Below are 16593 nucleotides of genomic sequence, written 5' to 3'. Positions count from 1 at the left end.
GTTGAGAAGCTTACAATAATAATGACCGAGGATAGGATCTTATATATGTTTTAATGGTGATTTAAAGGTGGCTGAAAAAGACTTTTTACTGTCTCATTCGTAAATAATCGCATCAAAAACAAACGAAGAGTGACGAAGTAGTTTCGTCTCTCGCTGCAACAAAAGAGAGTATCAACTATCGTCACTCGTTATCCTACGACAGGCCGTATTGTATATAAACACATTTTTTGTTTCGCATTCAATCTCTGTGAAAGTTGAATATTTTCTCATTGTTCATTGAAATCTATGTAATGTTCAACCCATACTATAGATTTATGTGATAAAACTTCTCATCATAATAATAAAATGTATGCTGGCAACCCGGTACAGTTTGCTCATATACGAGAGAGTACAAGAGAAATTCGATGCACAAAGGGAATTGAGCGAAACACGTGGTCGATTTAAAACTCAACACGCGACCCTCTGTCCTCAGAGCTTAAAAAAAATTCAACTTTCACAAAGATTGAATTCTGTGTGTTTGGCAGCCTGGTCGAGCCAATTTTATTTCTCTCTCCTTTTTCAGAATGCTGTAAGAAAACCAAAGCGAAAAAAAATGGCGGATGTATTGAAACTGACTTTGTTTCACAGAAAAATACAAGACTTCATTTTTATCGCGATAACATATTTGTTTTTATGTACTAATCGCATCTAAACTAAATCATCTAGACTTTGTCACGGTAGATTTATGATACAAGCCTTAAAAGCCGAGATATTCGATGACCAAGTAGAGGTATGCATTTCCGAGCGTACCAATTTTCAGCAGTTCTTCAGTCAGAAAAAAATACAACACGACTGCTAAACTCAATGAATCATTCTGAAAATTTCACAGAATATTCTCAACTAAATTTCGAAGACATTGTCAGGTGGGTTTTTCTATATTCTGCACCGTTTCCAAGAAAATTTTATTTGAAACGGGAAAATAACAAAAAACCTACCACTTTACGGTACTGTCCTCAGCCCTTAAGTTTTAATTTGGTATTGATCTTACCAATTTGAAAAAAAAATTACAGAACATGAAATATAAGATTGCAATCTCAATCAATCAAATTGTAATCATCTGGAACATTGATCTAATTGCCACTTATTATGTGCGCTTAGTGTAATCTAATTCATTCGAAAGCAGAATGAAAGAAAAATCTCTTAGTTTGCCTTTAGAGCTTCTACAGCTCAATCTTTTCATTGATTCATTTAAAAAATTTCTGATTTGTTAAACTCACGTTCACAATGGCCAATATTATTCATCTGACTTCATCAAACACACAATCCTTTAACTGGTAAACTTTTTCTTTTGCCTACACTGCCCATACTCGCATATCGATTTTCGCCAATTTTGAGTTAGCTTTAGGAATGCAATCTATCCTCAATAAACTCTCAGAAATTGCAATAAAAATTGAAGGTTTGTTCAGTAAAATGTGAAAAAAATATCAACTCATATCAGTCCCATTCAGTGCAAATTTCAATAATTTTATTTGTTGCAATATTGGAATAACAAAGGTCTATTACCGATATTTCATGTAATAATACCATAATTTTGCATTAGGTAGCGCAATAAATAAAAAAAATAGAAATAAAATTTTGATCGTCTTTTTTCATATGGGACTGATATGCAAGTATGGCCAGTCCACGGTCATACAGCCATATGCATTCCGCCAAACCTAACCCAGTTTCCACCCCAACTTTTGTCAAACCGTTTATTTAAAGTCAGTTTCGAACCTAATTTCAACGTTGTTGGACTGAAAATCAAGTCATTTTCGGTTTTTATATCAGGTTTGCTCAAACCCCCGTTGCTAAGTATGGACCCAACACAGTTTCGTGAAAGGTGTCTGTTTGACGAAACTACAGTGGGGCAGTTAAAACAGTCTTGTACATTCCGCCATCCGGTAATTTTTCAAGCAATAATTTCGATACCCAATTAAGCACGTGGACGAATCACATCCATCAAGTATGCATGTGCAATCTCCACACAAAATATCTCGTTGCGCGCCAAACAATTTTTTCAACGATCTAGTATTCTTTCCTTCGACGGCCAAACACTTATGCAACTCGTTTTGCTTCAAACATCAATCGTAGATCTAGCAAGCATAGACGACTTTTTCAACGGAAAATTTCATTTTCCATACAAAATAATTTTATTGATTTTTCCCACTTTTCCTCATTTTTTTTATGTACGAACCCGGTGGGGTAGAAACTAATAAAAAAAAACAGGTTCATGCAAATCCGTCCATCCGTTCTTAAGTGATGCGATTACAAAGATTGATCTCTGCATTTTTATATATATATATATAGACTAGCTGACCCGTCGAACTTCGTCTCTCCCAAAAATTATTTGTTCGAATTTATATTTTCGGACAGCAGAATTGTCAAACGACTAAGTAGTTAAAGTATATCTCCATTATTTTTCTGATTACTTAACCTACAACCAACGGAATTCGACACACGTACGCTTTAGCTTTAAAAAGCAATATCACTGAAAATTAATGTGTAAATGTGAAATACTTCTGTTAAGAAAAAATTGAGCAAATGCACAGATTGTCATCCTATCCTTTGAGTCAATAAATAATCTCTCTCTAATGGCCCCGACATAATAGATATAAGGTGTCACGCTTTCTCTTCCAGATGTGATTCTTGCTTTCGATAATGGATAAAAAAGCTCACTAACCAGAATTTTGTATTGAGAAACTTAACAAATACATACAAAGCAGTCCGTTTTAAGGAATTACTCATGATTGAATGTTTACCCGACGCAACAGAATGAACTTTGAAGCAGTTCCTTGTACAGTTTTTAAGCAGCGAGAAGTTTTCTCAGAACTTGTTCTGTATATTCAAGTTGCCAAAAAGTGCCACGCGTACTTTAGGGCTCTAATAAAGTGGATATTGTTCTCGCCCGCCTCTCCACCCAATGGAAGATTTTTCAACATTAGTTTCCATGAACAATAGAGTTCCTATTATATAAAAGTGCAAATAACTTGACTTTTCCTTCAAATGTGTGCTACCACTGTATCTCCACGAGCATCACGGGATAGGAGATTTGTTAGTAGGGAGGGAAAGAGATCCGGATATCTTTCGGTAAACAATATGCTCTCAACAAAACCTGATTTTAGATACTCAGGAGAAATATAACAAGAAAAATATAAAATATCTCCAAGGAACGATCTCACCAGTATTCCTTTTCTCCACGGAACGACCGAAATTAGCTCTGCGCCTAATTCGTATTACTGTTTTTGAATTAGTTGATTTTAGCAACAAAATTTCCAAAATAACTATAAAATTAGTTAAAATTTAGAATTTACTGTGCTGAAAAAAACTCTTATTTTTAGAGAAAGTGTTTAGTTGGCGAATATTCTGGACACAAACCAGCAATATTTCAATCCAACACGAAATTCTCATTGACAACTAATTTCGTTATTAAAATCAGAAACTTTGATTCTATTTATCTATCACCGTCATTACTGAAGGACAGCAGTGTCAAAGCAAAACAATCCATTAAAAAGCTAAAAGGGACAGTCTTGTTGAAACTGCTCGCAAATTGTTTAGATGTTTTTCGCATGTGTTACGATATATCCCTATATAATTTTCTAAACCGATATGTAAAAATGACGTAAACTGCTAGTGGAAAGTGTATTTATTCAGAATTTGTGCGCAGTTAAAGAGATTGTGGGTAATAATGTTTTTACGCGAAACAGTGAAGTGAGTTTCGAATGTTGCACTCTAATTGTACACGTCAAATGATGTTTTTTTTGTATCTTCTCATTCCGGGCTACGCCGTCCGGTGTACTACTTGTATTCGGTTTTTGTTTTCCGAGTGCTCAAAGTTTTCAGTGAGAGAGTCGATTTCGCGAAGTCGAATGAAGAAAACAGCGATTTAGAAGTAAAATTTTCAAAAAGAAGTTTATGTTTCGCTTATGACTTTTTCTCCAATACAACATCGGATTTATACCTGCAAATATAGAAAAGTTAACCGCGACTGAAATTTTTTTCGGTAGTAGTGTGCCATCTAGTGGCTAGTAGTCATTACGGTGTTAACGAGCGCCATATAGCTGCTAATTGCAGAAACCAATTCAACCATTTATGTTGGTTGAAAACAACGTTTTATTTCTCTAATTCAACTAAAAAATTAGTTGAATGGATATGAAGCGTGCCTTAGCTAAGAAATGACAGCACGTTTAGTTGGTGAATTCAATTAAAAAAACGTGATTAATCCACCTAGCAGTGAGATGATACCTTTTTTTATCAATCCGCATGTGTTTTTTGCATGAATATTCTTCGGTGTTTAAGTTTTCATTACATTATTTTAATGACCCTCGTTTTAAGCGACAATTTGAGATTGTAATCACTCATTACTCTGTAATGTCGAAACTGCAAATACAATCGAATTTAAATCTAGAAGTGTGATAATCGATTAAACATGCCATGATATGTAAATTCCACTTTAGAGTTTACGGTAATTTAAGGTACTTCCAGATCCGGTATTCAGGAACCAGCATAACCCAAACCGATTCGTATGGCCATATGACGAATAAATTACAGTTTTGAGTACAACTTTGAAGCTTTATTGGATAAAATTCATTAATTTTTGTATATACGTATAAAACTAATTAATTTTGTATATAAGTTTAATTCAATTACACAAAAATTTCGATCTCTCCGTTAAAAATGGACGGATTTTAACAATCTATGGCTTGTTGAATAGGTATAATCGTGCGGAATCTAAGTCTGAAAACATATTCTGTTTTCAAGGTCAATTGTGACAGATACTGTCAAAAAACTGAAAATTTTGACATAAAACTTCGAATAACTCAAAAAGTAAACATCCGATCTCAAAACCATTCAATAGCGTTTTGGGTGACGGGGAGACCTTTCATTTGCGACTAGTTTGATCAAAATCGGTCCAACCATCTCTGAGATCTCGACCTCTTAGTTGACAACACACATACAGACACACACACATACACACACACACACACACACACACACACACACACACACACACACACAGACATTTGCTCAGTTCGTCGAGCTGAATCGATTGGTATATGTCATTCGGCCCTCCGGGCCTCGGAAAATTTTTCGAAAGTTTGAGCGAATTCTATACCTATTTTTTATATATATAAAAAAAGGTAAAAATAGCCATTTCAACAAATATTTTATTATTATTAAGAAAATTAGAATTAAAAAATCTAAATTAGCAAAAGTAAGATTTTTTTAGTTGTCTCAAAAAATAACTAACTAAAATCAGAAAATCAACTAATTTTTTCGCAAAAATGCTAATTTCGGTCTTTCCGTGTCCTACTCGCGCTGCTGTCAGCAACGCGAGATGAAACACGACCACTAAAAGAATGAAATAAAAACTCTCGCGAATGGGTCCACTGCAGATCAACCCTAGACCTTCAACATGAATGGCACGATCGACTTGTAAACTTTCACACATTCCATAGAAATCCGACAACACCAATAATGACATGCAGACGGCGCTTTGATCGGTTAACAGGTTAACATAGTTGAATTTTGGGGTGGTTCTGTCTTCGAACAGAAATTCAAAACATGAATATCAATTTGTTTGGCACATTTTTTCTGAATAAACTGATGTTTCCTTCGATTCATCAAGCAATAGTGGAGAAAACTGCCATTGAGTTTTTCAACAATGGCTGTTTCCCGGAGATTGTTTGTAGAACCTTAAACTAATTGTTTCGACATATGAGATGAACGGTGGAGCAGAGATGACCAAGAAGAATACATGAAATTGATTCCGCAAATTTCCAAAAAATATGAAATTATTGAACATTCGAAAGCTCAAATTATCAATTTATTAAATTAAATTAAATTTTTTGATAATTGTATCAATAGTCATCTCATTAGTTGAGTCACCTCATCATTTTAATTAGTACTCAATCTACAATTAACGAATGGCGTTGAGTTCGGTCTTGAGAGTCAATATCAGAAAGAATTATATGAAAAAATGTGCAATTTTTCTGTTCTAGCGGAGTGAATATGAGGAGTGATTATACCAGTATTCTTCTTATCGTTCAAGCCAACGCATAAAACAGTAGTAGTAATGGTTTTTGAATGCCACGATTTCTCCTCCAGATATGGTATTCACGATTTGCATTTGGTAATTGGTCAAGTAATACAAAGTTCGAAAAATGGAAGTATTTGGCTTAAGCCGCTTACAAATGTCATGATGTCATAAGCATCCTGTAATCCACCCTTAAAAGTTTACTCGAAGCGGCTGAAGGAACTTCAGCATGCTATATGAAAGAAAAATCTGACTTTAATTAAATAATTCGTTAAAAAATCGTTCTATATGTTGATATGTTCAATTCACAATAGTCAACATTATTTATCCAACTGATCACATTGTACACAATGCATCCACTGGTAAACGATGTCAGAACTTTTGATCCTGCTTACGATATATCAAGAACAGTCAAATGCGTTCCACCAGTCATTTAGCAAGCAATGATTGTGATACCCTATTTAGTACGTGTTTCAAAATAACGAATCACATGAATGTAATATCTCCACCCAAAACTACTCGTAGCGCGCCAAACAACTTTCCAACGATCTAGTGTTCTTTTCTTCAACGGCGTAATACTGAGCATCTTCTTGCGCGCCAAACATCAATCGTAGATCTAGCAATCATTGGCGACATATAATACAAAACAACTTTATGGATTTTTTACACTTTTTCGGCAAGTTTTCCTAATTTTTTTGATGTACGAGCCCGGTGGGGGTAGAAAATGATCAAACAAAAAAGAATCATGTAAATCCGTCCATCCGTTCTTACGTGATGCGATTACAAAGAATGATCTCTGCATTTATATATATATATATATATATATATATATATATATATATATATATATATATATATATATATATATATATATATATATATATATATATATATATATATATATATATATATATATATATATATATATATATATATATATACCTTACGATCAAAAAAGAACCGGAATTTTCATTTTAAAGTTCCCGCGCTTGTAAAATCGGTAAACTTTTATTCTCTCAACGTTGGCAACACTTTTATACACATTCTGTCAAATTTTGACGCATATCGTACGATTAGTTTTTGTTTGGCGTCTATACAAAGAAGTTGAAAAATTTTCGTGTAAGGTAGATAGATTGGCCTGAACAAAAAATTGTTATAAAAAAAAGTATGTTATCGTTAACTGGTCTGGTGGAAAAATAATTTATACCCAACATGTTATAGGACTCTAGCTAGCAGTGTCTTATATCTTGTCGCAGCATTATTATCAATGAGATAAATTGGGGCATTTATATCACCAACAATGAAACATATACGCTTTGGTTGGGCAGTTAAAAAGTTGAAAAGCTTTAGGCAAACCCAATCCCCGCAATGAGAAGAAATATTAATAATTTCACTTTTGCTAAATGTCTGACATTGTGAAAAGCTGCATTGGTTCTGTTTCCCAACCAGGCACGCTTCACTTCTGAAAGAGGACCATGAAGCTGCTTCATGCGAGACAATCGTTTCAGACCAATCGGGACCCTTGTATTTTTCCGTCCGGAGAGCTTTTTCAGGAACCGGAAGAATTTTATGTTAGAAACGATGTATCATTAACTCCATTCTTGGCGATTGAATAGGCAAAATCATGAAATTCCACAATTACCAACATTCAGTAGAAAGTAGTGTCTGTTTTTTACAGCAGCTTTAATAAACCCCAGTGGGATTTTGCAGCCCAGAGAAGTGTGTGCGTTATAAATTAGCTCCATGCAGTTCACTGTCACGTTCCGATTCGGTGGTCCACTCCATCGTGAGGTTTTATTGAGTACAGAGCGTAAAGCACTCGAGCGGTCCAGGGCCATCGATGGAACTTGTTAGTGGTGATGGTGAGTGTATCTCGATAAGCACGTCACTCCACACGTGAATATGAATATTGCATACTGGTGGTATGTGGTATGTAGCGGGATAGAGATTCTTCGGTTCTTCGGTGCGACGCCCACCACCTACGAGATGCTACTGACAGTAATGATTGCCGATAGAGTAAAGCACGTTCCGAAACGGACACTGCAACTGGTGCAGCTGCAGCCCCTTGATGCATGTTATGTCAAACTTTGTTATTGTGATTTTAGATTCCAGCAACAATGTTTGTGTTTGCGGGTGTAATTTGATAGCTTCCGGGAAGTTACTAATTGTTCGTTGGAATTTTTTTTTCATAAATTGATTGGAAAACTTCTGGATGTAGAATTTTGTTGGGGTTCGGAATGCCCAGTACACCAGGAAAGAGTAGATCAAATTCCACATTGGAATGTAGTACCAGAATTTGCAACAACGAAAAAAAAACAGCTACTATTTGAACAGTTCACAATAAATGAATATCTTCCACACAATCATTTTATCTCCAGATCTCACATCCAGTCACACTTGGATGTGGCGAATTGGTATCATAAGTCTCATTATTGTCAGTCCTGTAACACTGCCTGTATGAACGTTGGCCATCGTTAAGGGACTCCGATTATTACCATTGCCGGCTGCTGCTGCTGCTGCTGCTACTGTCGGAGATGGCCACAAGTGCAACACTTGATCCTGGACGCGTGGAAGCGAAGGCAACGAAGGGGCGCTATTGAATATCTGGATGGATGGTGAAACGGTGGCCAACGGGGAAAAAAGGCTTGTGTACTCTTCCCCGTTGCGAAAGTTGGTGTGAGATTTTCTGTGTTAGTTACTGTTGCTGGCACTGACCTGAAGACCTTGACACGGCCCAGAACGGAGCCTGCGAAGGAAAAAGTCATAGAACTGCTGCCGCACACGAGCCTTGTGACATCTATTTGCAAGTTTGAATAATACCGGTATCATTGTGCGGAAAATCACTTCCGGAAAAGTAATTTCCTATTCCGGACAGACCGCCCCTTCGCTTTCCGGTTAGTGTTGGCAATTGTTCAGCTTATTTAATTTTCTATTCATAGTTTTATATCATTCGTGCGGTTTCACCCATGGCGGGCGGTTTTTTTTTCTTTTGAAGCTTCGCGAAGCGATGGGTTGAACTTTTACACTTATACCACAGGGAATGCTCTAGATTCGTCCTGCGATGTGAAGCGAATTTGAATCGATGCAAATGTGAACGAGAACACTGCCACATAAATCAAAGATTTTGCACCCACGCTCTCGGGTTGTTGTTGCAGGACACGGCTGCATTTGTTCTGCCAGTGGCAATGCTGGAGATGGGCGATAATGGGCAAGTACAAAATATTCGTGTTGATATTCGAATGTATCCGAATATGTCGAAAAGTAGTAGGTAGTTTTGGATAAATCGAATTAGGTTAAATTATTTCGAACAAATTTTCAGGATGATTGGGTAGGAAATTTTGAGTATGAATAATCACTGGATCAACCCGGTCAAATTATTCCGATTGTCGCTGTAGCTAGACATTGTTTCATTCGGAACTGGGACCTAATTTGAGCGCAGCTAATATACTGGAAGGACAATTGTTGCTACTCGGGTGACAACTGGCAATTGTACATATAAATGTAGATAACATGAAATAGCGTGCAATGTGTCTTACATTCCCACTGTCGCTACCGGGCAACCAATCCAGTATTTGTAATAATATATATATTTATATATGAAATACATTAGCACAACATACTGTTGTTGCAGTGCATCCATAATGTTGTCCGAGATTATGGAATGTAATTTAGTTTTTGGTCGACAATTGATGCATTAATTCAAATTTAATGTTCGTTCACGGTTGGGTAGTTGAATTTACAACCGAACGATGGTGGTTTGATTCATGGGGTGATAAATCTGGATGCATACTAGCAGGCATCCTTCTGGCATTGCGCTGTGCAGTTGGGTTGGTTTTGTTGGTTTTGTTCGGAACAAGTAAACCATGTTCTGTTCAATTGCACGGCAGCACATTTTCAATGTTTTCTGCAATAGCTACGTACTGTAATTGCCGAACCCGACGGTGGTTTTACTATCGGAGACTTAAGGATCGTACGTTCTGGAATACCGCTCACTCTTCTTGTGCTCTACCGAAGGAGCTCTGATCACTGGTCTAGAGAAAATATTCTGATCTTTTTAAAATGTGGTTTTCGAAAGTTTCACCTTTACAAAATTTACCTTGTAAAAATATGGGTACTCGAGTAAAGTCTAACATCAAAATGAGAAAAAGTTGAATTCTGATTATGATAGCAACATCAGATTGAAATCCTAATATGATATCGACTCATCAAATTTTCAATTAATATCACATTATGTTATTATTTTGCTGTTTAAAGGCAGAAGTTTTGTGAAACTTAAAAAATGAAAATAAAAAAATCAACAACTTAGTGAATCGATTGAAATTGAGCAACTTTTAAATGGCAATACAAAAAACAAAGTTAAGTTTCAATGGAAGAATTATTTCTTCTATCCTATGTTGCCTTTTACAAAAATGCTTTAACATCCTACCGAGATCCTGCAGTTTACCGCAACCATAACAGCGAAGAAACGATTTTTTTTTCAACATGTTTTCTCAAATAATGCTCCTTCTTTTTAACCACGAGAATATTGGTATCGAACCACACATCTGGGCGGAATTAGATAAATTGGCGATCATCGGTACCACGTTTGTCTGAAGCAGGTCAATCTGAATAGTGGCTTTGGCTCGCTGATCGTCTGCCGTAGAAGGAGCTTATTTCTGAATTTGATATGAGAAATATATTTGACGTCATCGATTTACTTCTAGATACGTTAAGTATCCGATCCTGTAACAATTTTTGCATTCAGTTTAAAAAAAATGTTTCGATATTTGTAATCATACGACGTCGCGAAGTTCATTACAAAGTTTTTAAACAATTATTTTCAGTGCATTGAGAAATCTGGGACCTGGATGGCGAAAATAATCTACTCGCCAAACCCGTTCTGAAAATACCCATAACTTTATATCCAACAGTATGGAAAAAATCATTGTTTACGAAGTTGGAACATCGAACATTGAATGTCTCAGATTTAAGAACCTAGAGCTAATTCTTAATAATACTTTATTGGCTTATAGGAGTCACCAAAAAAATATATTTTTAATTTGTATATTTCTAAGTAGTCCATAAACTGTGTCGAAGACTCGTTGTCTGATCATAAGTACATCTTTTTTTATCATTCAAACATTAAATTTGATATTATCACATATCGTAATCCCAAATCTACAAACCGGGACCTCTATGAAGAGGGCTTGGCGACTAGATTTTACGGATACCAACCAACAATTGAAACCCCAATTGATTTGGAAAATGTTGTCGACGAGACAAACTCACTCATAGTTGCAGCATATGAAGAGGCTTGTCCACTTCGGATTGTGCGAGCTACTAGAGGAACTCCTTGGTGGAATGCTGAACTTGCTAGACTAAGGAAACTATGCAGAAGAGCTTGGAACCACCGACGCAGAGATGGGTCGGAGGCATTCGTGTCGGCTCGAAGGGCTTACAAAAATGAGGAAGCGAAGAGTTTCAGGCCTATCAGTCTTAGCTCATTTCTTCTTAAAACAGTGGTACGCATAGTCGATCACTATATCAGGAATGCTAGTTTGGGCGTGCATCCGCTACATGGAATGCAACATGCTTACCAGCGTGGAAAGTCCACTACAACCCTGTTACATGATGTTGTGTACAACATTGAAAAAGCTTTCTCACAAAAGCAATCTTGCTTGGAAGTTTTCCTAGATATTGAAGGTGCCTTTGATAACGTGTCTTTCAATTCAATTCTGGAAGCAGCCCGTGGTCATGGCATACCTTCAAGTATCACAAATTGGATACACGCAATGCTTAGCAATCGACTTCTTTGTTCATCGCTTCGGCAAGCAGAGATTAGAAAGCTGAGTGTCTGTGGGTGTCCTCAAGGTGGTGTACTATCCCCACTTTTATGGAACCTAGTCGCTGATGGTTTGTTAAGGAAACTTAATAACCTTGGATTTCCGACTTATGGTTTTGCCGACGATTATCATATATTGATGACCGGTATAAGCATTAACACTCTCTTTGATTTAATGCAGCAAGCCCTGCGATCTGTTGAGCAATGGTGTTGTCAGGTTGGATTATCTGTAAATCCGGGCAAAAAATCAATTGTGCTTCTCACTCATCGTGGGATAATCACAGGAGCTCGTCCGTTACAGTTCTTTGGTTCAGAGGTCACTGTGGTCGATCAAGTTAAAAACGTCGGGGTTATTCTTGATTCAAAACTGAATTGGTCTACTCACATTGACTTCAGGATTAAAAGAGCTTGCATGGCTTTCGGCCAATGCAGACGAGCTATCGGAAAATCATGGGGACTCAAACCCAGATACATTCATTGGATCTACACAACTATTGTTAGACCAATTTTAGCATATGGTTGTCTTGTATGGTGGCAGAAAGGAGAAGACGCGACAGTTCCGGTTCCAGTATCTCAAAGCTCAACCGTTTTCTTAAAAAAAGCCAAATCGAATTTCAGAAACAAAAATTCAAATTAAAATAAATCCAATTTTATCCAATTCTGACTTCCGATTCTGGAATTGTAGGATGATGAATTTTTAAAATTCAAAGCGATATAGAAGATGACAATCCCGAAAAGCTTCAAAGTTGGACTCAAAAATATTGCAATTTATTCGTCATATGGCCATATGAATCGGTTTGGGTTATGCTGGATTCTGAATACCGGCTCTGGAAGAACCTTAAATTACCCTAAACTCTAAAGTGAAAACTACTTCGACATATCATGGAATATTTAATCGATTGTTACAACATAAAGTAAAACTTACTGGTAAATTCATCTAGTTGGCAGATCTTGTTATTTAAGCAAAGTCTTGGCATTACATTCCTTTTGTTAAATTTAGCCTTTCTGTTTCAATTCGCAGCCGATTCTTAGTGTACAGAATCATTGCATGGCTAGTACTATGGATCCTACTGACACTAAGAATCCTTCCAGGTCGGGGCTCGAACATACGACAACTGGCTTGCAAGACCAGCGTTCTATGCATTGAACCGCCAACCCGGGACATATATAAGTGGATATATAAACCTACTTTGGGACCGATTTTCACAATTTATTACAAATTGAAGCTCTCATTGTCTTAAAAGATACTGTGCAATTTCATCCAGATCCCACTTCCGCTTCCGTAATTATATGGCGATGAGTGTCGAAACTTTCAAACCGTCATAGAATATGGCGATGCAAAACCGGAACGGAAGAAGAAAACACCACCGCCTTTACGAATGAAGCCTAATCGGAATTTGAAAAAACAAATCGTTTATTTTGTTCATTTTTTCGAATTTATTCGAGGGTCGTCAAAAGGTGAGGTAAATAAGTGCTCACAAGTGCCTAAAACTCCGGAACTAGTCAACGGATTGCTATCAAACTTGGTACGGGTATTTAGTGCTCTGCCGAGATGGTCATAAGGACATTTATATGGGGGAGAGTGTGTAGTAAGTGTCCTTAATAGGGAGACCAGGACAAAATTTATTTAATTTCGATACTTTTTGAAGAATATAAATACTGCTTGCACAAATCAAATATGGCCATAAGGATATTTGTGTGTGGAAAAGGGGGGAGGGGGGGGGGGGGATGCATGTGTAAGTTACGCTAAAACGGGGAGTTTTATGATAAATTGATGGAATTTTCCCAATACGATACTTCTTGCTGAGTACAGATATTATTGCGCTTCTGTTGATCTCCGGAACAACCCGGAAGATTACCAATAAAACTTGGCACAAGCAATTTTTGTTGTTCGTTGGTTACCATAAAGATGTAGGGAGTGGGGAGGGAGCAGATGTAGCACGTGTTTGCTGACAGGGGGAGTTTAGGACAAAATGTTTTGAGTTTTGCGAAAAACGATATTTATTGATGGACGTAGATTTTATTGGTTTTTAGCATATTTATACACTTGAAAGTTTCTAGGGGCTGGGGTCCACTAGGAGATTGATAGTACCTATTAGCTCTCTCCGGACTGTACCAGCCTAGATGTGGAATCCGGCGGAAAAAAAATGAACCAAGAATAGATCCACTGGGTTCCTGCTTCCATGTCGTAAAAGGCGATAATTGCAGGAGTTTCTTTTTTCTTTCAGTTATAAGATATTTTCAATGTTTTACTTCTGATTACTCTATTTTACTAAATCATCTCTTTATTCAACCTATCAATTTCCGTCTAGCTTCGGAGAAAAGTTTTATTAGGAATGATTTCTTCTTCCATGTTATTGATTGTCTTTCAGGATTATAAAATGAATGATAAAAATCAACCATTGCGCAAATCCGTTTATATTACAAAGTTAATAACAGAGATAACATATATCGGTATATTGAATACATAGTAAAAAACACTTGATATTAATATTGCAAACAGTAAATTAATATTTTTCTCGGTAGCCGGCTGCCCAGATCAACTAATATAACCAATTAATAATTTTAATAAATAAATAAAATAATAAAGCGGAAATAATAAAGAATCAAGATGCGTGTGAAATCTGTTGACCTTTGTTTGGTGATTTAAAATGATTTTATAATAACTGTTTAGAATATTTTAATGCAATGAATCAACTTTTTTGTCTAAATCCTATTCGCTCGTTTATTTAGTATCACGTAGTTTCATTTATAAAAACGTGCTTAATCCACCTAGCAGTGAGATGATACCTTTTTTTTATCAATCGGAATGTTTTTTTTTGCATGACTAAAAAAAACGCGAAAGGTAGATGCATAAACGAGTGACTGCATACTCGACAGCCGGCTGTCCGGAGTTTTGTCAATTTCGGAGATTGACTGTTTCGTGCATTATATTGCCAGCACAAAGTAACACATAAAACGATAATACTTTAAAACATTCTTGGTAGCCGGCTACCCAGAGCAATAAACACATGATAACATTATTAAAACATTTACTAACAAAGTATCCTCTCCTGTGATGCATGTGGGAATGCAGAGGATTCCTCGGTTCTTAGTAGCAACATGCATCGAACTAACAATCCTTTCCCTCCCAAGTAGATCTGCATTCGGACGTGGCCGGCGTCGGTATTGATCAGCATGCATGGTTCAATACAGTTTGCACAGTGTGAAACAATGTGTTATTCCCAAACATGTTACTTCAAAAAATCATTTTGCAATCTCAATTGGTCCAGATCAATAACGGAGTAGCAACACACGGGCGGTCTCTAATGCTAATGCTAATGCTAATGCTATTTATACAGTTGAAAGTTTCTCTTACTACCATCAAATTGTTTGTATGTTTCGGCATAACTCCAGAACAACTCAGTATATTATCACCAAACTTGACAAAGATACTTTATGCGCTTCAGAAGGGCGTTTTTCATATTGCAAAGGAGCCCATGGTGTTTCTTGATATTTATTACAGAGGGAACAAAGGGGGGGGGGGTTGATTTCGTAGCAGTTGTATCTAAAAAGTGGAGTAAAATATAAAATTCATTTTATATTTGAATTGGGACTTGAAGGATGGGTTCTTGAAAATCAATATTCATCCCCTTATTTTGTAAAAATGCATGATTTATCAACATTATTTTATCTTTATTTTCCTTTGAACGCAAGTGTATGTATGAATCGCTTTTCACTTTTGGCTCATCTACCGAAGAAGGGGTGATGTATCAAGTGTACCTTGCCGTAGTGGTTTATGTAAAAATTGATCAAATTCGGTCGATACTTTTCATCAAGCACAGGTATTTTCTGCACAATTCAAAGATGGTCGTAAATATAATCAGGGAGAAGAGCTGTAATAAGTTTCACTACAAAAAGGTAATTTAATGTAAAATAGATTCGACGATAAACGATACCTCTTGATGAGTACAGATGATATTTTTACATCAGAGGGGATTGTTAAGATATTTTGAGAATGGGACTGTAGATCAAATTAATCGGATTTGATAAAAAATGATACTTCTCGGCAAGTACAGATGTTCATAAGAATATTCACAAGACGGAGAGAGACTAAGTGCCCTTCACAAAGGGCCGACGAGAAACTAATACAATCAATGCGCGATTTCTTTTTAAACCTTGAGTAGTGTCGATCCTAGATGATGGAAATCAATTTGAAACAACATTTGCATAAACAGAATCGTTATTCTATATAACTGATGTAATTATGATGATAAAAAAATTTTCGTTAACAGATTATCAGATTCAAAATCATGAGCGATTACGTGTAAATAATGAAGTCATAAAAATATTAATAGCAAAGAGGGAATAGCAATTCCTTATAACCACGGAAGTCAGCGGCATTATTGGTCGGATGTGACGAGGATCGATAAAATTTTAACAATCAATTTTTCGATACACGTTTGACTCCCAAGAACCGGCAAAGTATGAAGTCGTTCAAGGTGAAAACTGTACCGAATCGTAATGATAAACAGAATGTGACGGCTAAATCCCGGACTCGCAAGTTGTATCGTATTTATTTAAAAAATTATAACTCAATAAGTTTCGGTAGAGAAAATGAAACCCCATTCTTTAGACACACACACATTTAGGAAATCAACTTGTAGGAAAATGTAACATCGTACAAGACTCAGGTGTTATCTTAGTCAAAGATTGACTACAGCGTGACGCGAAATTCATC

The 16593-nt window shown here is 36.4% G+C and overlaps 1 protein-coding gene across 3 annotated transcripts in view; it reads left to right on the top strand.

The window, feature by feature from the left end:
• The window catches only part of LOC131432982 (relaxin receptor 2-like), a 229806-nt gene that overhangs the window by 43256 nt on the left and 169957 nt on the right, over nucleotides 1-16593 (top strand). The window lies entirely within an intron of this gene.

This window comes from Malaya genurostris, chromosome 2 (assembly GCF_030247185.1).
Source record: "Malaya genurostris strain Urasoe2022 chromosome 2, Malgen_1.1, whole genome shotgun sequence".
Lineage (NCBI taxonomy): Eukaryota > Metazoa > Arthropoda > Insecta > Diptera > Culicidae > Malaya > Malaya genurostris.
This window is presented reverse-complemented; position numbering and strand designations above follow the sequence as displayed.